General features: G+C 34.4%; 1 protein-coding gene across 4 annotated transcripts in view; it reads left to right on the top strand.

The window, feature by feature from the left end:
• Nucleotides 1-22,560, top strand: part of PCLO (piccolo presynaptic cytomatrix protein) — a 382,693-nt gene that overhangs the window by 202,955 nt on the left and 157,178 nt on the right. The window lies entirely within an intron of this gene.

Raw genomic sequence — 22,560 nt, 5'->3', positions numbered from 1 at the left:
AATGACAGGCTATTTTCTTAGGAATTGGAGGGAAATAGAGAAAAGCAGACATTCACTTAAATATTCAAAAGAAATATTATGAGAGGCAATGAGAAAGCAAATTAATATTTTGTGGCATTAATTAGTTTGAATTTTTGCTTTAATTTTTGAATCTCCTGTGTTGATTGTACTCTATGATTTTAGTGGATATATTAATATTTATTTGAATATAAAGAAATAAACATTGAACCTAAGCAGATTAAGACAAAGGAGTACCATCAATTTAGACCCATGAGTATGAGAATTCTTAATAGAAGACCCCAGATTAGCTAGTCAATTTTCTCTTCCTCTGGCCAGAATTTTTTATAAAAGGTATTATATAGTTCTCAAGAGAGAACATTTCTAGGGCAGGCACAAGAAAAGTGTAATATGATAAAAGTGTAATTATCATAGTTTATAATTATTATGTTTTGGATTTTTGTTTTATCTAACCTCAGGTAAGTCCTCAAGCATTCAAAAAGATTCTTTATGTTTTTTTGAATAGTATTATTTCTTTTAAAATATGAAGGTATTCTTCAAAGGAAAATATTATACATAGATATGTTGTACATTGTATATGTTGTATAAACATATATAGATATTATATATGAGGTATATTATATCTTATTCTTAGCTATACTTGTATATAGAAATTGGGTACTTGTGTATAGCTAAGAATAATATAATCACCTGTAAATTGGGGTATATATGTTTAAGAGAAACTGAGCTATCACTCTTTAAAAGATGGTTGATAACTATTATAAATTGTTAAAATATTGTTAAAAATAAAAACTTTTAATTTGTTCAAATTAAAAGTTCCCCTAATGAACTGGTTTCTGCACTCCTGTTCTTCAAACCCTAAATCACCATTGCCAAATATCGCTTTCTTTCCATTGACCTATATATGTTAAACATGTTTAATATGACCTAGTTATGTTAAACATTGTAAGGCTAAACAAAAGTGCCATTTTGAGGAAGGAACTCATAAAGGGCTGGTTAGCATGATCTTCATGATGGAAGCTCAGGTTAAATTTCTAACACCACATAGTTTCCCAAACAGTGCCAGGAGGGAGCCCTAAGCTGCAAGCCAAGAATAGCCCCCAAGTATCACCAGGCTTAGTCCTGAAACAGAACAATATGAGCTATATTATATGATTGTGAGTTTTATTGTATATGTTTTATATGTCAGTATTATATGTAGATGTTTATATATGTATTATTTTATAGCCACTCTATTTATTATAGCCATTCTGATTTTTTTTTAACTTAATCACCATGGATTACAAACTTAAAAATCATGATTGAATCCAAATGTCCCCACTTTCTCTCCCGTCCACCAGCCTGCCTCTCTGACAGGCACTTTTAAAATAAATATTTAGCACAGTGGTCTACAGTAGTGTTACTGATGGGGTTTCATGCATACCACTTCACAACCTTCCAGCATCACCCCCTCCACCACCACTCCCAGGTGACCACTTGCCTCACCATTGTCATAGTGTTCTACGAAGCTTCCCCATCCCTATCCACCACTCCCCGCCACACCCCCCAACCCCCACTACACACACACACACACACACACACACACACACACAGTGATGTGCTTTCTACTAAAGATCTGTTCTCATGTTCTTCATCTCTATTGCCTTTGGGCATTTGTTATTCCCCAACTATGTTTTCTTATATTCGTCATAAAAAAATCATTCTGTCTGTCTCTCTCTCTCTCTGACTAATTTCACTAGGTATGATATTCTCCATGTCCATCCACATAGTAGCAAATCTCATATTTAAGTGTACTAGTTTCATGATGGCATTTATTAATAGGTTCTTTGTCAAATGTATATATTGGAAGTAAATCTGTCTTTCTATAGAGGACAGAGATTATATGATTAAGTCAGGAAATCATGGCTCATTGAGATTTTGTTCAATTTGCAAATAGTCACATGTTGTGTATACATAATATATAGCTTTATTTGTAGAATAAAATTATTATGAAAAATAATTTTAACTCAGATATGTATATGTTTTTATTTTTAACACCTTTTCCCTGAATTAGTATATCTATACTGTAGTTGGAGATTTTTGAAGTAAGATTTTTGACAGTATTTCAGAGTAGCATTCAAGTTTTTCTATCATTAGAAAGAAAGAACTTACCCATTGTTGAATTGGTATTTACTTAATGTTTGGTTCTGTGCCCTGTCTTTATGAGAGATTCAAGGGAAATGGAGTGACAGTATAGCAGCTAGAGCATTTGTCTTGCACAGGCTTCAACTGTGTTTGATTCCTGGCATTCCACATGATCCCCCAAGAAATTCCAGGTGTAATTACCAGGTACTGAGCCAGAAGTAACCCCTGAGCATCACCAGGTGTGACACAAAAAAACAAAAAGAGAGAGATAGAGATTCAACTTGTCAACAGTTTTTGCTTTCAGTATTTATTTAAAATTTGCTACTATGAAATGAAAGATCGGATAAATTGCATGGATTGTATTACTATGAGTATTATTATGAGTAATATAGATTAACTTAACATAAAAGAAGTTGAGAGGACAAGTAGATAGTTTACTTTTCTAGGGTATATGCAGAGACCCAAGTATATGCAGAGATCCTGGCACCATATGGTGCCCTCCTCTAGCACCACCAGGATGGCCCTCGTGGTCCTCAGCACCACAGGACCTAATCATATGCCACATTGCTGGGTCCTACATTGAGTTATCTGGCCTAGTTGGTCTAGTATTTCTGGGAATAAACCCTAGGTCACTTGGGCCCGACTTGAGAGGGCTCTTACCCTCCCCCCCCCAATGTTAACTACTAGAATTTCTAAATAACACTCGGTCTGAAAAATCTTAGATATATCAAATCTTGGAGCATAGTTTAACAGATATTTTTACAAAATGGCTAAACTCAATGAATGCTTTATTTATTTATTTATTTATTTATTTATTTATTTACTTTTTGGGTCACACCTGGCAATGCTCAGGGGTTACTCCTGTCTCTGCAGTCAGGAATTACTCCTGGTGGTGCTCGGGGGACCATATGGGATGCTGGGAATCAAACCTGGCTTGGCCATGTTACAAGGCAAATGCCCTACCTGTGGTACTATCACTCCAGCCACTCAATGAATGCTTTAATATGAAATAATTATGTTTAAACTTCAAGATACTATTTTATTGCACATATAGTAAACCATATTATTACACACAGGCAGTGATTTTAGCATTTCACTTTGGTTTTTGGTGTGAGTCTTATAATTTTTCTTTACAAATTTTTAGACATGCTTTGAATCTGTTTTAACCTTTCGTAATTTTAAGTATAAATTATTAAACACTGGATAACTGAAAAGATTGATCTTTGTTTTGGTTTGGAGATTCTTTTTGGGGGGGGTTGGGTATAGGTAGTGGTCAGGCTATCCCCAGCAGTGCTCATAGGCTACTCCTGCCTCTGTGCTCAAGAGTGAGCCCTGTGGTTCTTGTAATGCCATATGCAGTACCTGAAATTAAATTTGGGTCCATAGTACGCATGACAAACTTCTTACCTTTTGCATTGTCTTCTTTAAGTGATATTCATAGTGGCATGAGTTTAGGAAGCCTAGCTGAATAAGTTTGCATATTGTTAATTTTCTTAAGTCAATAAAATTAAAATAAATGTATAACACTCAATAGATTTTGAGTAGTACATTTTACTTGGAACATGCAAGTTAAGTGTTGTATGAGACTCTGATAGCATCTGCTCTTTCTGGTAGTGTCAGGAAATGTTTCATAAAGAAGGTTCTGAAACTTGAAGGTAAGATCTATTGGAGCATACAGAAGAAAATGGCAGTCTTTCTAAATGCAGCAAAATGCGCAGAAGTTAAGATATATAAAGCAAAAAGCAGGACATGTTTTTGGTAAATAAAACTAGAAAGGTAAAAAACTGGTCACTTGAGAACAATTTGTTAAGTTTGAGTTTGGATTTGTGATCTTTGCCAAAGGTTGCCTGGACAAAAGCTATCATTATTTTCTTTATTCTGTGTGCTAGTTGTGGGCTCTCCAGTCTTGCCTCAATTTCAGTTGGTTCTTTAAGTGCACCTTGGGTGATCATCTACAATTTTTATAAGATTCTATCACTCACATTGTAGTACAAACTCTGGTAGATATTCATCAAATTCTGAATATAACACAGATTTCTTAAACAGGCTTGTATGATCTAGATCCCTACTTATCCTATGATCTCATCAGCCACTCTCCAAATCTGTCTTCCTTACCTCTTTTCTCCTGCCACTGGTCTTACTCTTCTCCGGGGTGACAGCTTCATCCCCACCCTGGACCCATCTTGGAACCATCATCATCCTCAGTTGAGACGCATCTGCCCAGCTCTTTGCCTTGCTCACACCTATCTGTGCTCATTTTACTCTTGACTCACAACTGAGGAATCACTCTTGGTAGGTTTACCTGTTGATCACGTGCAAGGTGCCCGCTGTACTGTCTTCAGCATCCAGAAATTTACGATTTATTCTTAAATTTCATTCGTAATAAAACTTAAATTTCACTGAGTAACATGAAATTTCAAGTTACTTAAGTTTCACAAAGAACATAACGTTCTTTCACTTTTATCTTTATTTCCCATCAGGGAACTTTTGTCAGAAATATATTGGACACAAAAATTCCAAAGAAGAAGCGCACATTTTCTAGTTGAAGAAATTCCTACCACATTCTTTTCAGGCAAAGGCCGTACTCAGCACCCACTGATCATCCCCTCCCCCAAAAGCTACCTTCTTAGAGCAAATAAAACATACCCCTAACTACATCTGTTACTACTGCCGCCCACCATAGATCTTCCAGTACTCCCCAGAGGACAGTGTAACCCACTTTGGGAAACACTATTTAAAGTGGTATTTCACTGGCCCATGATTTGCTTTTTTTTATCCATTCAAGTGATGATAGTATGCATTAAAGAGAAATAGCATTCAAATGTATTTGCATAGTTGGATCATAGTTTCTGGGATCATGTTATATAATTATATAATATCCTCTTATGTCAGTAAGAAGTGAGCACCAACCCTGTCACTCTAGTGTCCTAGTTAAAGTACTCAAAACAAATTTGAATTTTTTACAGCATTTATTGAGCGGAAAAGAAATCAAACACACCTTTTTTTTTTTGCAAAAACTGAAATTTTTCTTACAAATCTGAAATTTTTATTACAGCGAAAATTACCACCTGTTTTCTTTAGTTCTTCAGTTTGTATCCAGTAAAACTCCCAAGAGGTGCAACTGATTCCTGTTTATGAAGTTAAACTTGATATTTACTTATGACTTCTTTATATTAATATGTATAGAGTATGTTTTAGGAAAAGCAATATAATCATGTTTTCAATGGAAAGCAACAATGATTTGCTTTGATTTTTGGTATGATTTTCTTTTAAAGTCAAATAAAAATACTTTGTTAGATTAAAGTGGGTAGAAGCTAGTATAAAGTGATAAGCTGTATAATATAATCAAGTAAAAATGACTCTTACAACTTCATCAACAGATCCAGCAGTTGTAGACATCCAGAACATTGGTTCCCTTTTTATCAGGTTGACATTTATTAATAGAAATTTGTCAGTTATCATTACATTACTGAATGGGTTTATAAAATTAATTATTAAGCTTTAAGTAGAAGTGTATATTTTTGTTTCTGTGGGCATAAATAATTCTGTTTCTCCAGAAGTTTCAAATCCCATTTATCTAAAACAATGTTTAATATTCATTTTACGGGGGAGGGGTTGGAACATGCCTAGTGGTATACAGAGACTATCTTTAGCTCTGTGTTCAGGGGAGCATATATGTTGTTAGGAATAGAATAAAAACCTACCAATAGGGTCACATACAAGGCAAAGCCCTTAACTCCTGTATTGTGTCTCCAGATAGTATACTCTTATCTTATCATTTTATTTTATTTAATGAACATGGTTTATAGCTGTATTACTGTTTCTACTTATATCATACATGACAACTGCTTGAGCACCTTTATTCTTACCTGTTTTATCTTTCTGATTAATCTATTGAGAACCACTCACCTGTTTGGGTTGGGGTGGGCTGAAGAAAGTCTTCCAGGCACTGTTCAGAAGGCCTGAGGCAGCAATTTTCAGTCAGTGGCACCCAAATCAGCAAAGTAAGCATACGTTTTAACTGCTGTATTATCTCGTCTCCCCACCTACCTTTCTAACTATCTATTGTGTTTTATTCATACCATATATCATCAAAAATGCTGTATCTGTTCTTTTGTAATATTTAGTGTCTGTTTGCTTCAAAAATTATGGGTGAAATTTTTGTGTGCTGCATGTATTGCTAAATGCCCAGATAAATGCCTGATGCCTAGCAGTTTCAAATAGTAAATTAAATTGATAAATTACTAAATGTATGGACTTCGTTTTATCTATTTTCAGTTTGAGGAAATTAAAAAAAGTTCTTGACCAACCAAAAACAAAAAATAAAAATAAAGCAAATAAATTATATCATATTTTCCTTCCACTACATTTTTTGTGTAATTTACTATTACACTTTTTTTGTTCTGCATTGTTTTTCATTCCCAGAATGAATGACACTGCACTTTCTCAAATTTATTTCAATCTAGTATGTTTCTATGTTTGTACCATCATATCTAGAAATTTGTCTTACACCAGAGCATCAAAATTTGCTACTTATTCTATTTAACTTTTTTTATCACAAAAATATCCCCAGATGATCTCCAGGGAGGAAGGTTAATATTGCTTGTTTTCTACAACATCAGAGAATATAATATTATCTATTGAAAAAAATAACTATAGATTCAAAAAGTAAAGTAAAGTAAAGGCCCTCCCGTTGATCATCGATTTGCTCGAGCGGGCCCAGTAACGTCTCCATTGGAGACTTTGTTGTTACTGTGTCTGGCATATCGAATACTCTCGGTAGTTTGCCGGGCTCTCCGAGAAGGGCGGAGGAATCGAACTCAGGTCGGCCATGTTGGCTGCATGCAAGGCAAACGCCCTACCCGCTGTGCTATCGCTCCAGCCCTTGGCACTAAAAGAGGTCAACTTTATTATAAGATTTATATTAAGTGTAAAATGATTTTTTTCTTTAAAATGGCATTTCAGAAATAGCACTCCTTTCTCAATGCTTTGTACCTCTTTTTTCACACATGCCCCCAAACAAACAAACCCCCAAAACAAACACATTATAACTTAAACCTCAGTGGAAGATATTAGGCATGTGGTAGCAATGAGGTATTGACTATATCAAGGCCATAAATGTTAACTTACTTCCATTATATTACATTAACTGATAAAAAATAAATAAAATATTGCGATCCCAATACTGATCTTAAAAGGGTTCCATGTTAATCTTTAAATTTCTTTAACAAATTGGAAATCTTTCAGTAACAGGAGAAACCCGATGTTAAATGTTTGGCTTTCACTTTGTTTCAGTAATAATGCTCTGCTCATTCAGAACCCTTCTATGTTAGTAAAATTGTCATGTCTAAATATTTAGCTAAGTTTCAGGCATAGGTGTTTCACTGAAAAATTGGGAAAGTGATTTTGTGTTATATAGCTAATTTGCATACTTCAAAATGTGCACATATAAAAAATGATAAAAATATTATCTAATTTTTCCCTACAGTTGAAAGATTTGTTTTGAAATGCATAGTCAAACATTCCTTAAGATAGAACAGCATTGTTGATGAGTCTGTAATAAATTAATAAAGTCAAAGTAATTTAAATTTTTTAATTGTGTATATTTGTACATTATACAACATTGGAATTTTAATAACATTTTGATTAACTACCAAAAATTATTTTATTGCCATAATTTTTTAATTATTTTTGTAAAGATCTAAAATAGTATTTCTTGTTTTAAGTTTAAGTAACTGCATTTTAAAATTCTTTAAATTTTCTTTTGTCAAAGAAAAAATATGAAAAATACATGATGGTTATAACAGCTAAGAAATAATAAGTTTTTAGTTGTTTACAAAGCCAGTATTTAATGTCTTAATACCTCTTAAGGTAAAGGTAAAGGTAAAGGCCCTCCCGTTGATCGTCGATTTGCTCGAGCGGGCCCAGTAACGTCTCCATTGGAGACTTTGTTGTTACTGTGTCTGGCATATCGAATACTCTCGGTAGCTTGCCGGACTCTCCGAGAGGGGCATGAAACAGTTTTTTTAATCAAATTTAATTTTAAATAGGCTAATTTCTCATGTTGCTTTCCCAAGAGAGTAATAAAATAACTTACTACAAGCGTTCAAATAACACTTGGGTATTATTGTCATTATTGTTTTAATCTGCATAAATTGACAGCTATAAAATCTATATATTAGGTTATTGAAACTACTCCCAAAAATAGACATTAAGAGTTCCAGATATTCGAAAATAGCTATCAAAAACAGTTAGGGAAGCAAAATATATTCTTATAAAAATCAAATTGTTTATACCATCTGCTTGCCAATAAAATACTGGCATAAATCTAGAACAAAACAGTTTTAATAAGAAATATTTGTTTCTTGATGATTCACTACCTAAAAGACTGTTTTTTTTAAATTTGAACAGTTGTAGAGTTCATATCTAACTCTAAAATCAAGCTACATACATATTCTCAACATATATATATATATATATGCACATACCCCTCCCATCATATACACAATAAACTTTTGTATTTTTTTTTAATTTCTAAAATATTTAGTTGCTTAGGATTTTCTAATCTTTCTCATTAGGTATTGTTGAAATAGGCAACTAAAAACAATATCAAAATTTGGAAATCTTGTATAATTTCAAGAGTTTCATGTATAAACTTTTGTTAATCAAGGTGATCTAGTGAAGAATTTGTGACACTATTAAAATGAACATTATAATTCTGATTGTTGGTAGGTAGCTATTAAATCATATTTCAAATTTCTAATGGTCTGATGCATTAGAAAATGTATTACAGAGTAAGAAATCATAATTCTAATATTCCATATCATAGAAAAGTAGCTCTGTTAGAGATTTTTGTTCTCATGAGGGATAATAAGGAAGTAGTTTCTAGATGTATTGAAATCATTAAAATTTCTCTCTATGGATCAATGATTTGTTCTCAGGATGGAATAATTGATAGGCAAGGGGATACTAACTACACTGTCAGTATCCTAAAGTAGAAATGATGCTGACAAGAAAAGGGAGGGTATTTTACTCTTTTTACTTACATTGGCGTATTCAGATGAGTTTCCATGTTAACTATTGGGAATTTTTAGAAACTTTAGATTCCCACCATGAATCTTTAAATAACTATCTAATAAAGGAATAAATTAATATTCTCACAGTGACATATTAAAATGGTGAATGATTTTGCCCTTGGATAAGAAATCATTGAATGATGCTTGTTAATATCATTTAGTATCCTAGTCAGTGACACAGTTTAGAAATTTAATGGTATAGAAATGAGAAAGTAGATGTCAGTGATCATATGTTTTTATAACCTCAAAATTCTGTCAATACTTTTTAAATTACTTCTTTGCTTCTATATTAGTTCTTTGGTCATCAGACCTTATTTTCTCTTTGCTAAAAGCATGTAAGCAAAATATTTTGCTGCCCCAATAAATATTTGAAGTAGCAACTACAAAAAGAGTGCTTTTTAACTTAGTAATAGCTTGACACTGGGGAAATAAAAAGGAAAGGAAATGAAGGTCATCAGTACTATTAAGCATTTACTTTTCTGCTAGAATACAATTAAAAAACTGTAATATTAAATGAAAAACTAGATATATCTGAATTTCCATACAATTATATGTCTTTCTAATGAAAATATAAAATTTTAAATAGAGTATGCCTTATTTCTGATGGTAGGCATTAACCTCATTTCAAATGATATGTTCTAATAGTATTTACATTTTTTATAACTGAAATGTTAAAAAGTTAAATTTGTTTCACTTTTTATAGCAAATTAGTCGTTTCTTAATCATTCACTGATAGTTTGTTCATAGTCTAGGGCTCCATATATAATTCAAAAATACAAAACATACTATATGCCAGATTTGGCACCAAAATTGACAGTCTAGAAGCACAGTTTAGTGGGTAAAGTATTTGCCTTGCATACCACCAACCCCAATTCAATCTGTAGTGCTGCATTTGGTGTCCGAAGCACTTCTAGAAGTGATCCCTGAACACAGGCCGAGGAGCGTGCCTTGAGCACTGCCAGGTGTGGTCCCCAAACAAACACAAATGCCATGTATGATTTCTTAGGTCATGGCAAATTAAAATTCTCTCATTAATGCACTGTCCAACTATATTTCAAATATATCTATTCAGGAATAGAGGTTAACTTTGGTTGAATTCTACAAAATGGTCACTCAGCAAAGATCTCAGATTTCTCTGACCTAAAACTGCCTTCATGTGATGAAGGAAGAACATGTCTTATTATTCTAAAGTCTCATAGCTAGAAGAACAAAATGCTATTACATTGTTCAATAAATTATCTGACCACCTGTATTTTTCATTATCTATCATTTTTTTTTTTGCTGAAACAAGAAAGTAAATCAAATCTCATTACAATTATGGGGTTTTTGTTGTCAGTCTATACAGATGAATACTAGATTTATTTGAGATACAGAGAATATGTTTGAAGATGCATCTGTATACATTATATAGCTTAGATACTGTGTAAAATTATTTTATTTAGAATATTTATCTTGCTAAATATGAAACATCTGACTAGATCTCTTTTTTTCTAGACTACCAAGAAAAGACTACCAACCCAAGACAAAAAAATTCCTAAAATTATTTAGGTTCCTAAGTTAAAAATAAGTTAGCTATCTATGGGGCACAGAGAACTAATATATTTTTTAAATTGTTATGAAAGCCAGAATTCACAAACTTACCAATAGTTGCATTTTAGAGGTACAATAATTCAACACCAATCCTTCAACCAGTGTCAAGTACCCTCCACCAGTGTTCCTAGATTCCTCACCTGGCCTAACCTCCACTCCATCCCTGACTGTCAGCTTGACAGGCACATTACAGAGTTTCAGTGGTTGCCTCTTAGATTTTCTATTTTTCAGTTTGGTTGAATCTGTGTTTTGGGTGTATGGCTATACCCCTCATTCATATCACTGGTATAACCGATGCCTGTTAACCCATTACTTGTTCTCTTCTCCCCTTGATTTCTTTCTTTCCCTGCCCGTCTCCTCCCTAAACAGGGGAGTTAATGATGATTTTTATATTTTTTTTATACATTTCCTCATCCTGTATTCTACATTCCACCGATAAGTGAGATCAGCCCATGTTTGTCTTTGTTCTGGCTTACATCACTCAACATGATTTCTTCGAGTTCCAACCATGTTGCAGCAGATTGCATGATTTCATTATTTCTTGCAGCTGCATGGTATCCCATTGTGAATATATACCACAGCTTCATAATCCATTCATCTTTTATTGGACACCTCATTTGATTCCTTATCTTAGTACTTATCTGTACTGAGTGCAGCAATGAATAATGCTGTGCATACGTCCTTGTGGGAGAATGTTTAAAGTTCTGGGGATTGATCCCCAAAGTGGAATTGCTGGTTCATATGACAGTTCAGTTCTAACTTTACTGAGGACTCTCCATACCATTTTCCATAGGGATTGTACCAGACAACATTCCCATCAGCAGTGGATAAGAGTTCCTTTTTTATCACATCTCCATCAGTGTAGATTGTTCCTACTATTTTAATATGTGCCATTCTCACTGGTGTGAAATGATATCTCATTATCCTCTTGACTTGGATTCCTCTGATCAGTGATGCTGAGCATTTTTTTGAGGTGCCTATTGTCCATCCGCTTGTCTTCCTCTAAGAAATGTATATTCATTCCTCTCCCCATTTGTTGATAAGGTTTTAGAATGGCTTTTTGTTTATCTTTGTGATCACTTTATAAATCCTGGATATCATATCTTTATCTGATATGTTAAATGTAAATATTTTTTCCCATTCAGTTAACTGTCTTTTAGTTTTAGCCTGTATTTTTGTTGTTGTTTTCTCATGCAGAAGCCTATTAACTTTATGTAGTCTCAAGTATTTATTTTTGATTTTGTTGCTTTTGTGGTATCAGATAACTGAAGACCCCTTTGAGGTCTAAATCTTAAAGTGATAAGTAGTGTTTTTAAATGTTGTTTTAATGTAGAAAAAGCCAGAAATGTTGGTACAGATCTAGAGTTGAAATTGATTAGACAATAGAGCTCCATTATTAAAATCAATAAATATAAAAATCAATTTTATGTGAAAACTGTTTTGTCTGGGTTTTTTTGCTGAGTTTAATTGGCTTCTATGTTACTTTCCCATCTAATTTGGTGTGCTCCTATTGGAACTTCAGCAGTGAGGAATTTTAGGAGTTGTGAATTAGAGAATTCAGGATCTAAGGTCTGCACTGTTAGTGAAGTAGTGGAGTTGAACTCTTGGCATGTCTGCAGTGTCTGTGTGTGTGTGGGGGGGATATGTGGGTGCAACTACTGGGGCCTCAGAGGGGTCAGTACTCAGCCTGTTTTCCTCCTAAGGGAGCCCCAGATTTTTCATCCACAGGGACCAGTGTGTCCATGAATTTTAGCCAATTGGCTGCATCTTCTTGGAAATTTAGTTATGAATCTGTAGAACAGTGCCAGTAGGTGAGTTGGCATGGCAGCTGCTCTTAAGAACTAGTATTTTGAATGTCCACCATCCACTGTCTATCTCTGTGAAAATATGTTTGAGTAATTTCTTACCACCATAATTAATGAGGATATGTGCTAGAAATAACCTTTAATATGGTTTTATATAAACAACTCAGAATAAACATAAAAGAAGGTGATGCACTTTAATACATGAGAATGACTTCATGCTCATGCAGAATGACTTCAAAGGAATACTGGACCAAGTTCCTAAATATTAATTTCAACACAAAAATTTTCATCATTACAAATTTATATCTGAATAATAAAAAACTTTTCTCTGCCAGCCAGCTATTTAAGTTTGGAAATGTAGTTTTGTTTTCTTTTGTGGCCACATCAGGCTCTGCACTCTGAAATTCCTTCTAGAAGTGCTCAGAGGGCCAGACAGATGCCAGGGAACGAACAAACTCAGCTAGGCAATGTGCAAGGCAAGTGCCCTCTCTGGCCCCAAACAACTATTGAAGTTGACATATTCCATTGGTGGGCCAGACTTTCAGCTTCTATGAGAAATTTTTTTTCACTAGTAGAGGATGGATCAGAGACTTAAGAGGATCATTTGACCATTGGCCTTATTTTAGAATTTAGATTTCCAATGTCAACTTTAAGAACAAATACTAGTCAATGTTTTTATTTGTATATATATAAAACCATAAACTTTCAATATTAGTATTTAAAATGCATCACAATTTTATAACATTACTGAAGATTTTTTTTTATTCTCTTGTAAGTGAGGAATAGAAAGAGAAATATTTTGGGCTTCTCTTACGTTCCATAAACTCTTCATTTGTTCATGCATATAAGGTGAGGGTGAAGACTGAAGTTTTTTTGGAAGATAAGCCCTAATTATTTTTTTATTTCCTAAAACAAGCTGTCTTATCAAATGCTTATTGCTTTTGAAAATAGCCATTATATATAACACTTAGAATAATTTTTATTGGAAAAATCTTAACAGTCTAGCAAATTGAAAACCTTAGGCTACAGTTTGAAATGGCAAAATTGCCAGGGTTTCAACTGTTTCTGTGATGTTTAATTAACAGTGTATAAATTATCTTTATTTCCTGGAAATAGCTAAGGAGCGATTCCAGTATTGTAGGAACTGTCAGCTAGGAAAGAAGACTGAGACAATAACCCAGAGTCCTGCTAACTCCACAGTGAGTCTTTGCTGGCTCTTGAATCAGGACCGTGTAACAGAAAATAACCTCAAAAGGCTACATGAAACAACGCAGCAAAGGGTATATACCTGTATGCCTCTGAAGGGTGACTTTGTCTAACTAGATAAACTATCTGTAAAAAGAATATGAAAGAGGATTTTCAGAAAAAATAAGTGCATTTATGTTAACGCTCAATCTTGCAGAACAGTCAGCAAGCATATGTATGTTTCTGTGTAAAAAATCACCCAAAACTAAGTCTTAAGAAATTTTAAGTTAAAGGAAAGTAAACCATGCCTAGAAATATTTGTTGTTGGTCTCCTGGACCCCTCCCCATTGGTAGTGCAGTTTAGCATGCTTTATCTACACGCCAAAGTATCATGTGACTTCACCCTTGCATAATAAACTGGTATCTCATTGAAAAGTCTTTTTGGGTCTTAAGTGACTTTTACATCTGTTAGGGTAGTACAACATCAAGTTAGTTCTCTGCTTCTTCACCATTTTTTTTGTTTAGGGGCCGTACCTGGTGATGCTTGGTGGTTACTCCTGGCTAAGTGCTCAGGAATCATTTTGGTGGTGCTCCAAGGACCTTGCAGTGCCAGGAATTGAACCAAGATTTATAACAGGCAAAGCATGTTTTCATCCTGTTCTGCTATCTCTATGGTCTTCCTGCACCTTCAATCAGTGCCTCTGCATGTAATGTGATCTGTCACTTTCACAGTTCCTCTCTGTCCTGAAATTACCTGCAAGTGTAAATTATGTAACTCAGAACGTTTATGTGTGTATGTACACTGTTCTCCCAATCTTTTCTCTTGGTGCTTTTCCTCTCTGTGAGTGCTTGTCCTCCATGTTTGTTCTTCAAGATCACCTTTATTGTGCTCTACTGGGCCTTGTATGAATTCTCTTAGGTCTTTCACTGTTTTATTATAAAGCTTACCACATCAAATCCCTCTTGCCATTCCTCTTATCTTTCTCATGACCCTAGCGGAGAACTTACACTGTGTGAATCCAATTACTGCTTCCTTACTTGCAACTCACCCATTGAGCATTTCTGTAAGAGATATTCAAAGTAAGGCTTGCCTACCTCAAACAGACTCTGCTGTCTAAAATTCCTGTTATATATTTAGGCACTCATTTTCCTTTCTCATTTTCTACTCTGCTCAAGCATGGTAAGATTTGCCCTGGTTACAGTAGGTTAAATGCTTCCTATATCATAATGAAGATAAACTTTCTCAATATGTATGAGAAAATATGTATGTAATGCCACCAAATATGTAATCATCAGAGGTCCTCTCAAAAAGCCCTTGACTGCTATCTCTTATAACTTTTACAGGCACTCACTTGTAAAAAAAACCAGTTCACTTTATGCTATAGACAGTTTCTAAAAATCATCCCTATATTTAGTATTTATGTCATTGTGGAATCCATTGGGGACAGGCTGGATCCAATGATTCTTCTGCACTGTCACTGTCACCGTCCTCCCATTGTTCATCGATTTGCTCAAGCGGGCCCAGTAACATCTCCATTGTGACAATTGTTACTGTGTTTGGCATATCAAATACGTCACGGGTAGCTTGCCAGGCTTTGCCGTGTGGTCAAGATACTCTCGGTAGCTTGCCAGGCTCTCCGAGAGGGGTGGAGGAATCCTCGGGTTGGCCATGTTGGCCACTTGCAAGGCAAACCCCATACCCGCTGTGCTATCGCTGTAGCCCACATGACTCTTCTAATGAATAAAACATGGAAAAAGAATGGGATGCCACTTGCAAGATGAGGTGGTAAAAGACTAAGCCTCCACCTTGATTGTGCTCTTCCTAACTCAGTTGTTTTAATGAGATTCATGTTGTTTTGATGAAGTCAGCTTCTGATGAAGGCCTTTGCAGGGGCCCACAAGGAAAGGCACAGGGGAGGTCAAGAAGGAACAAAAGTCACAGTTCAGCAGTTCTCTGAGAAATGAAACCTGCCACCAATCACATGATTAAGTATGGAAATAAATTTTCCCTGAGATGATACCGCAGTGGTAGGTAACAATATGATTTCAGCCATGTGAAAAACCCTGAAAAAGATTATAAATATTGTTTTAATTTGCTAAATTTTGAGGTGATTTATTATACAGAAATAAATAGCAAATGCATTTTTTCATCTCCAGTCATCTGTATGAGAGCCATGATTCATTCTGGAGCAAAGCTGCATTTCCTCAGTTCTAATACTGCATTCCACATCTGCAGAAGTTGCTTAACCTCACTTCTATCTTTATGTCCCCAGTTATAAAGTGGGATTTGTGATAACATCCACCTTATAAGTTAATTATTAGAGATTATCTAACACAGAAATCCTGGTTCATTCATTTGACTTTAATTTCTTTGAACAGTTGCTCCTACTTTTGTATGAATAAAAGTAAAAAGTAAAGTAAAGGCCCTCCCGTTGATCATCGATTTGCTCGAGCAGGCCCAGTAACGTCTCCATTGGAGACTTTGTTGTTACTGTGTCTGGCATATCGAATACTCTCGGTAGCTTGCCGGGCTCTCCGAGAGGGGCAGAGGGATCGAACTCGGGTCGGCCATGTTGGCTGCGTGCAAGGCAGACGCCCTACCCGCTGTGCTATCGCTCCAGCCCTTTGTATGAATAATGCATCTTTATACTCTAAAAATGTTTATTTCTTGGAAAGTTTGGCATTTACCAAATTTTTAGTTAAAATTTGTAAGATTTATAATAGTAAAAGTTCCGCCAAAGATGTTTTCTACTAGAAAATGAAGTCATATCATTTATGCACTTGAAATCTTTTTAAAAACTTTTTATGAAATGACTGTGATTTACAAAGTTTCAGTAGTTGAGTTTTTTGCACATAATATTTCAAAACACCAATCCTACCAGCAGAGTCAGCTTCCCTCTATCAGTGTTCCCATATTCCCCTCTCTACCCAACCCCCAACCCATTCCTGCTCTCAACTTGAAAGGCACATTACAAAGTTTCAGTAATTGCAGCTTAGATCTCATGTTTTGTTGAGTCTATTTTTGGATATATTACTATACCACTCATATCACCAGTATAACTGAAGCACTCATGCCTGTTCCTTCTTTTAAAGAACTTCTGTACTTTACTTCTTTACTTTATTTTTTTCACTTTATTACTTCTTTACTTCATTTTTTTCTTTATTTCATTATGTCATACTTCTTTGCTTCATTTACTTCAGTACATATCACTAATATAAATGAAGTCCTGATGCCTGTTTTTTACTTTTGTCCTTCAAGTGCTCCTGTACTTCTTTACTTCATTACTTCTCATTCTCTTCCCCCCTTGATTTCTTTCCTTCTCTTCCCTCTTCTCTAAACACTGGTATCAAGGGTGATCTAGCCCTCTTCCATCCTCTTCTAGTATTCTATATTCCACAGGTAAGGAGATCATCCTGTGTTTGTCTTTCCTCTTCTGACTTACTTCACTCAACGTGGCATCTTCCAGTTCCAATCATGTTGCAGCAAATTGCATGATTTTGTCATTCCTTGCAGCTGCATTGGATTCCATTGCCTATATATTCCACATCTTCATAATCCATTCATCTTTCATTGGACACCTTGATTAATTCCATATCTTAGCTATAGTGCTGAGTGCAGCAATGAATACTGGTATATGTATTTAGAATCTTAAAAGAGTCTTCTGTTTAGGTATCAGAGTCTTGGCATGTTTTTCAAGGTCCTACATGGTCTAATATATTTCTCCCCAGGATCACTTTCAGATACTTTTTCTTTTTCCATTCTTACTTGCTTCAGTACTATGCTTAGGCTTTATGGATTGTGTGACATATGCATGGACATTTTTTGTGCTTTTATATATGTGTACGGCTACCAAAGATGTTTCTTTTACAGAGTTGTAATTTCCATTCAGCATTTAAAGAGACTGCAAAAGTTGTCTCCTCGGATGTCTCATATATATTAGATTAACCTGAGAAACAAATTCTTTTCTATATATGTAAGAACTACATACAAACTTATAAAATGTGTTGTGTTAAATTATAGCATTTAATGAAATGTCACTTTCATTCCTTAGCTCTTAAAAACACCATGAAGGTAGAAATAATAAAAGAATTTCTTATTTTTAATGCATCTATCACCTGACATAGAACATTAATAAATACTTATCAGATAGACAAAGGATAATAATAGAATTCACTACTCTCTAATATTTATAATTAGGTTAATGTTAGACTGCCTTTAATAACTCCAGTTCATTTTATTAAATAATAGTTTGTTTAATATTGTATCTATCATGTATATATAGAGAGAGAGAAAGAGAAAGAAAGAGAGAGAGAAAACAAATTAGAATCAGAGAGATAGTACAGGGGTTAAGGTGCTTGCTTTGCATGCAGCCAACCACAGTTCCATTCTCTGGATGGTACCACAGCCTTTGCACACTGCGAGGAGTGACCTCTGAGCAAAGAGCTTGAGAATCACCAGATGTGATCCCAAAATCACCAAAATTATTAATATATGAAAAATATCACATGATTGTGTTGTGTCAAGAAAATTTTAAGTAAGTTTTATGTCTGTAATTTGTTTACTTCTTGTATTGAGTTTGTCTCAGAATATAAACACATTGGGATAACATATGCTCATAATTTATCATATATGTTAAGTACAGAAATCTGTGTTGTAGATTACTTTAAAGACATTTCACCTTGTGAATAGATCATATTGTACTTAAACAAGCATTAGGATTAGGCAAATATGGAGTCAAATCCCAGTCCTGTAACTCAATAGTCATACAGATTTTATTTCTCTGAAGTTACAGATATAAGAACCTGAATTTAATAATCATTTCTACAGGAAGGATATGTCAGAGATTTAATAAGATTTGATATAAAGTTCTTAATAATTCTCAGTACATAGTAAATTTCAATATATTTTAGTCATTCAATATAACTTTAGTTTTTACTGCTGAAAGAACATATTGTCCCTGGCTAAAGGATAACAGACACGTTTGCTTTACTCGCTCTCTCTTATGTCTTCATTTTCCCTCTCTTGCTCCTGACTCATACTGTATCTTACTTTAGAGAGAAAAGAGTACTCTTTTTCTTCAGATTATCTGAAGAGAAGTATACTTTAGAGATATTCTTGTCTTCAGATAATCTACCCAGAACCACTATTCTGTCACTTTGCCAACAAGCTGGGAAAGTCTATGCACTCTTACAAATTTTCCTTTCTCTCAAAATTTGTATTTTAAGGAAGTATAATTTTTTCATGGTAAATTACTGCCTTGCAGGCATTGCCAGTAACTTTTATTTTGAGCCACAATCAGTAGTGCTAATGGCTTATTCCTGGCTCTGCACGAAGGGATCACTCCCAAGAAGTTCTGGGGACATATGTAGTGCCAGAGATTAAATCTTGGACTGCTGCATGCAAGGCAACTGCTAGGGTTGTATATGGCATAGATAAGCAATTATATCTCATTCAACACCTTATTCTTTCTATTCTGTTTGCTTCATAGTTGAATCATTGAATCACTTGTGTTTGTATACCTATATTTATATTTCCATTAGATATATTTTCATTATGTGTTCCAGTCTTTTAATATATCATTTTGTTTAAAAATTAATAATGTGAATAACCCTGTGAAAATATATTTTAAAGTTAACTTGAATAGATAAATTCTGCAAATAAATAGTATAATGAGAGTGGGAAAGAAGAATTAAGAAAATTTTAATAGAAAACCTAGGCAGAATATTTTATATGGAGTATGTACTATAGCACTGTCATCTCTTCATTCCTTGATTTGCTCGAGCAGGCACCAGTAACGTCTCCATGGTGAGATTTGTTGTTACTGTTTTTGGCATATTGAATACACCACAGAGAGCTTGCCAGGCTCTGCCTTGTGGGCGGGATTCTCTTGGTAGCTTGCTGGACTCTCCAAGAGGGATGGAGGAATCAAACCCAGGTCGGCCGTGTACAAGACAAACACCCTACCTGCTATGCTATCTATCTGTATTATATATAGAGTATAATAGAGAAATTTGTGGTGAGAAAGTAAATGCTCAGAATGTGGACACTCAGAGATAGCTTGGATTTCAGGATATTCTCAAAAATCTGTTTTGTCTTTCAAGAAATGATAAAACTTGGGCTGGAGTGATAGCACAGCAGGTAGGGTGTTTGCCTTGCACACAGCAGACCCGGCTTCCATTCTCAGCATCCCATATGTTCCCTCAAGCATCGCTAGCAGTAATTCCTGAGTGCATGAGCCAGGAGTAACCCCTGTGCATTTCCTGGAGACCCAAAAAGCAAAAAAAAAAAGAAAAGAAAAGAAATGATAGGATTCTAGAAAAGCATGAAGCCATATACAGATCATTATAATGAATTATAATAAAATATTTTATCATATTTTATTATGTTTTATTATAATTATATAAAAGCATTTGTCTTGCATGCAGCCAGCCTGGCCAAGCCGGGTTCGATTCCTCCGCCCCTCTCAGAGAGCCCAGCAAGCTACCAAGAGTATCTTGCCCACGCGGCAAAGCCTGGCAAGCTACCTGTGACATATTTGATATGCCAAACACAGTAACAACAAGTCTCAAAATGTAGACCTAACTGGGCCTGCTCGAGCAAATCGATGAACAATGAGAGGACACTGTTTTAATGTTATATAACTATATATAATATAACTTTATATATATATAATGTAACTATATAAAAGCACTAAAGCACTTTAAGTAAGAAACTATTATAGTCAAACTTTTTATGGGATATGAATATTCCTCTTGAATTCCATACGTGAATGTAAAACTTTAGCAAAGCATCTGTTAATCTGGAGAAGAAAACCTGCATTTTGTGGCAATTGTACTGAACTACAGCAGAGGAGGTATGATTCATTTTTCCCATTATTTGCAGTAGAACTATTAATGTTAGAAACAAAAAGAAGAAAGCAAAGTAGAAGGACATGGAAGAAAGGAGGAGAGGAAAATGCACGTGTGTGTGTGTGTGTGTGTGTGTGTGTGTGTGTGTGTGTGTGTGTAGAAGAATGCCCAACCTTCTAAGAGGACATAAAATACTTCAGACAAATTTCAGGAAGGAAAAGAAATTTATGTCCTTGCAACATTCCAGAAAATATAAGGCATTAGTATTGCACACAATGACATCTGTAATGCTCTGTCCAGTGAGGTAGAAACTAGTTTTCTGCTTGACTGCTCAGCCCAAGAGCAATAACTTGAATCAAGAAGACAGAACAAACTGGGACAAGAGGCACATTAGGAAAAAGCTTAAAAGATATCTGATAATATATATACTATCATTTCTACAATTTTAATTGGAGAACATTTTCTCTGTACTTAGACTGAAAAATAATTTAAAACGTCTTCTAGAACTTTGTTTATATTATATTAATAGGCCCTCGAATTTAGTTTTTTACTTTTTCTTGTTAAGAGAATTGTATAACTACTAGTTAATTATCACATTTTAAAATAATTCCAAACACAATTCAGTAAATATAAATTCAAGATTACTGATAAAAGTATCTGTAACTTTCAGTACACCAAAAGTGTTTTCATAGCAGTGATGCTTATATATTTTGTCTCATTACAAAAGTTTTTAAACTATTACATAGTATTCTAAAAGAATTTGATAATTTAATATCATATGTGCTAGTCATTATGCCTATTATAATGCCTAATGATTTAAAGTTTTATTTTGTTTGGGACATACCCAGAAGTATTCAGGGCTTACTCCTGGCTCTGGGTCTCATTCCTGAAGGAGCGCAGGAGAACATATCAGAGTCCTGGGGATTGAACCCAGGCCAGCCATGTGCAAGGCAAGTGCCTTACCCACTGTACTGTCTCTGCAGCCCTAAAATAATTTTTACAGTGTCTTAAGTATTTTTTTTGTGGATGATATAATTTGAAATTTCATAGGTCACTTTACTGTTAGGTTTTATTTTCTACTATACCATAGTATATTCTAAAGAAAGTTTGAACCCTTGAATCAAACAAGTTTTTATTTTAATTCTGCATTAGGTTGATGGTGGGATAAAGAATGGAGGGAAAATAATGGTTTTGTGCACACATCACTAATAAGTTACTGCTTTATTCCTAGACTGTAAACTTGATGGGGCAAAGGAAGACCACTTGAAGGTTAATTAATTGAAAGTTACAAATGAAAATTATACTTGTAGTTTATAAGAAAGAGTTATTTTAGCATGTTCCAATTTACAGCCATTAGCTTCATCTTAATCCCTTATTCCCATAGTAACGTCACAGTTAAGAGAATAGTCTTGCTCAAGTTTATCAACTTTAACCAACTATCTTGGTTAGTGGTGGTAGGTTAGGGGAAGACTCAACTATTTCACCTGTCATCTCAAATATTTCAGCTATAATCATAATATGCAAGAGAGTTGCATATTATCTCTTAGATGCATAAGTTCATAACTAATGTTTGTACCCTATAAAGAAGAATGAATTGAACAGAGAAAGAGCAAATAAAGTCAGAAAATAGTTTTAAATTAGTAATTCCAAGTAATAATGTTACCAAATTGTTTTACCAAGTCAAAGGCTTACTCTTATAATAAATACAAGCTATAGATTAGAAGAGTTTAAGTAGGATAGAGCAAAAATCCTAAAGTGGTTTCTATTCTTCTTTTCTGTAGGTGTATTGCACATTCCATAACCATGACCATAACCATCATTATAAGCATGAAACACTACAGTCCACAAAATTAAGTTTTTGCCACAAGAATGTTCTCAATTTTTTAAAAATCATTAAACAAATGTTTTGGTCT

This window comes from Sorex fumeus, unplaced genomic scaffold (genome assembly GCF_029834395.1).
Source record: "Sorex fumeus unplaced genomic scaffold, SorFum_2.1 ptg000037l, whole genome shotgun sequence".
NCBI lineage: Eukaryota > Metazoa > Chordata > Mammalia > Eulipotyphla > Soricidae > Sorex > Sorex fumeus.
The sequence above is the reverse complement of the archived record's forward strand: the minus strand, read 5'-3'. Positions and strand labels throughout refer to the sequence as shown.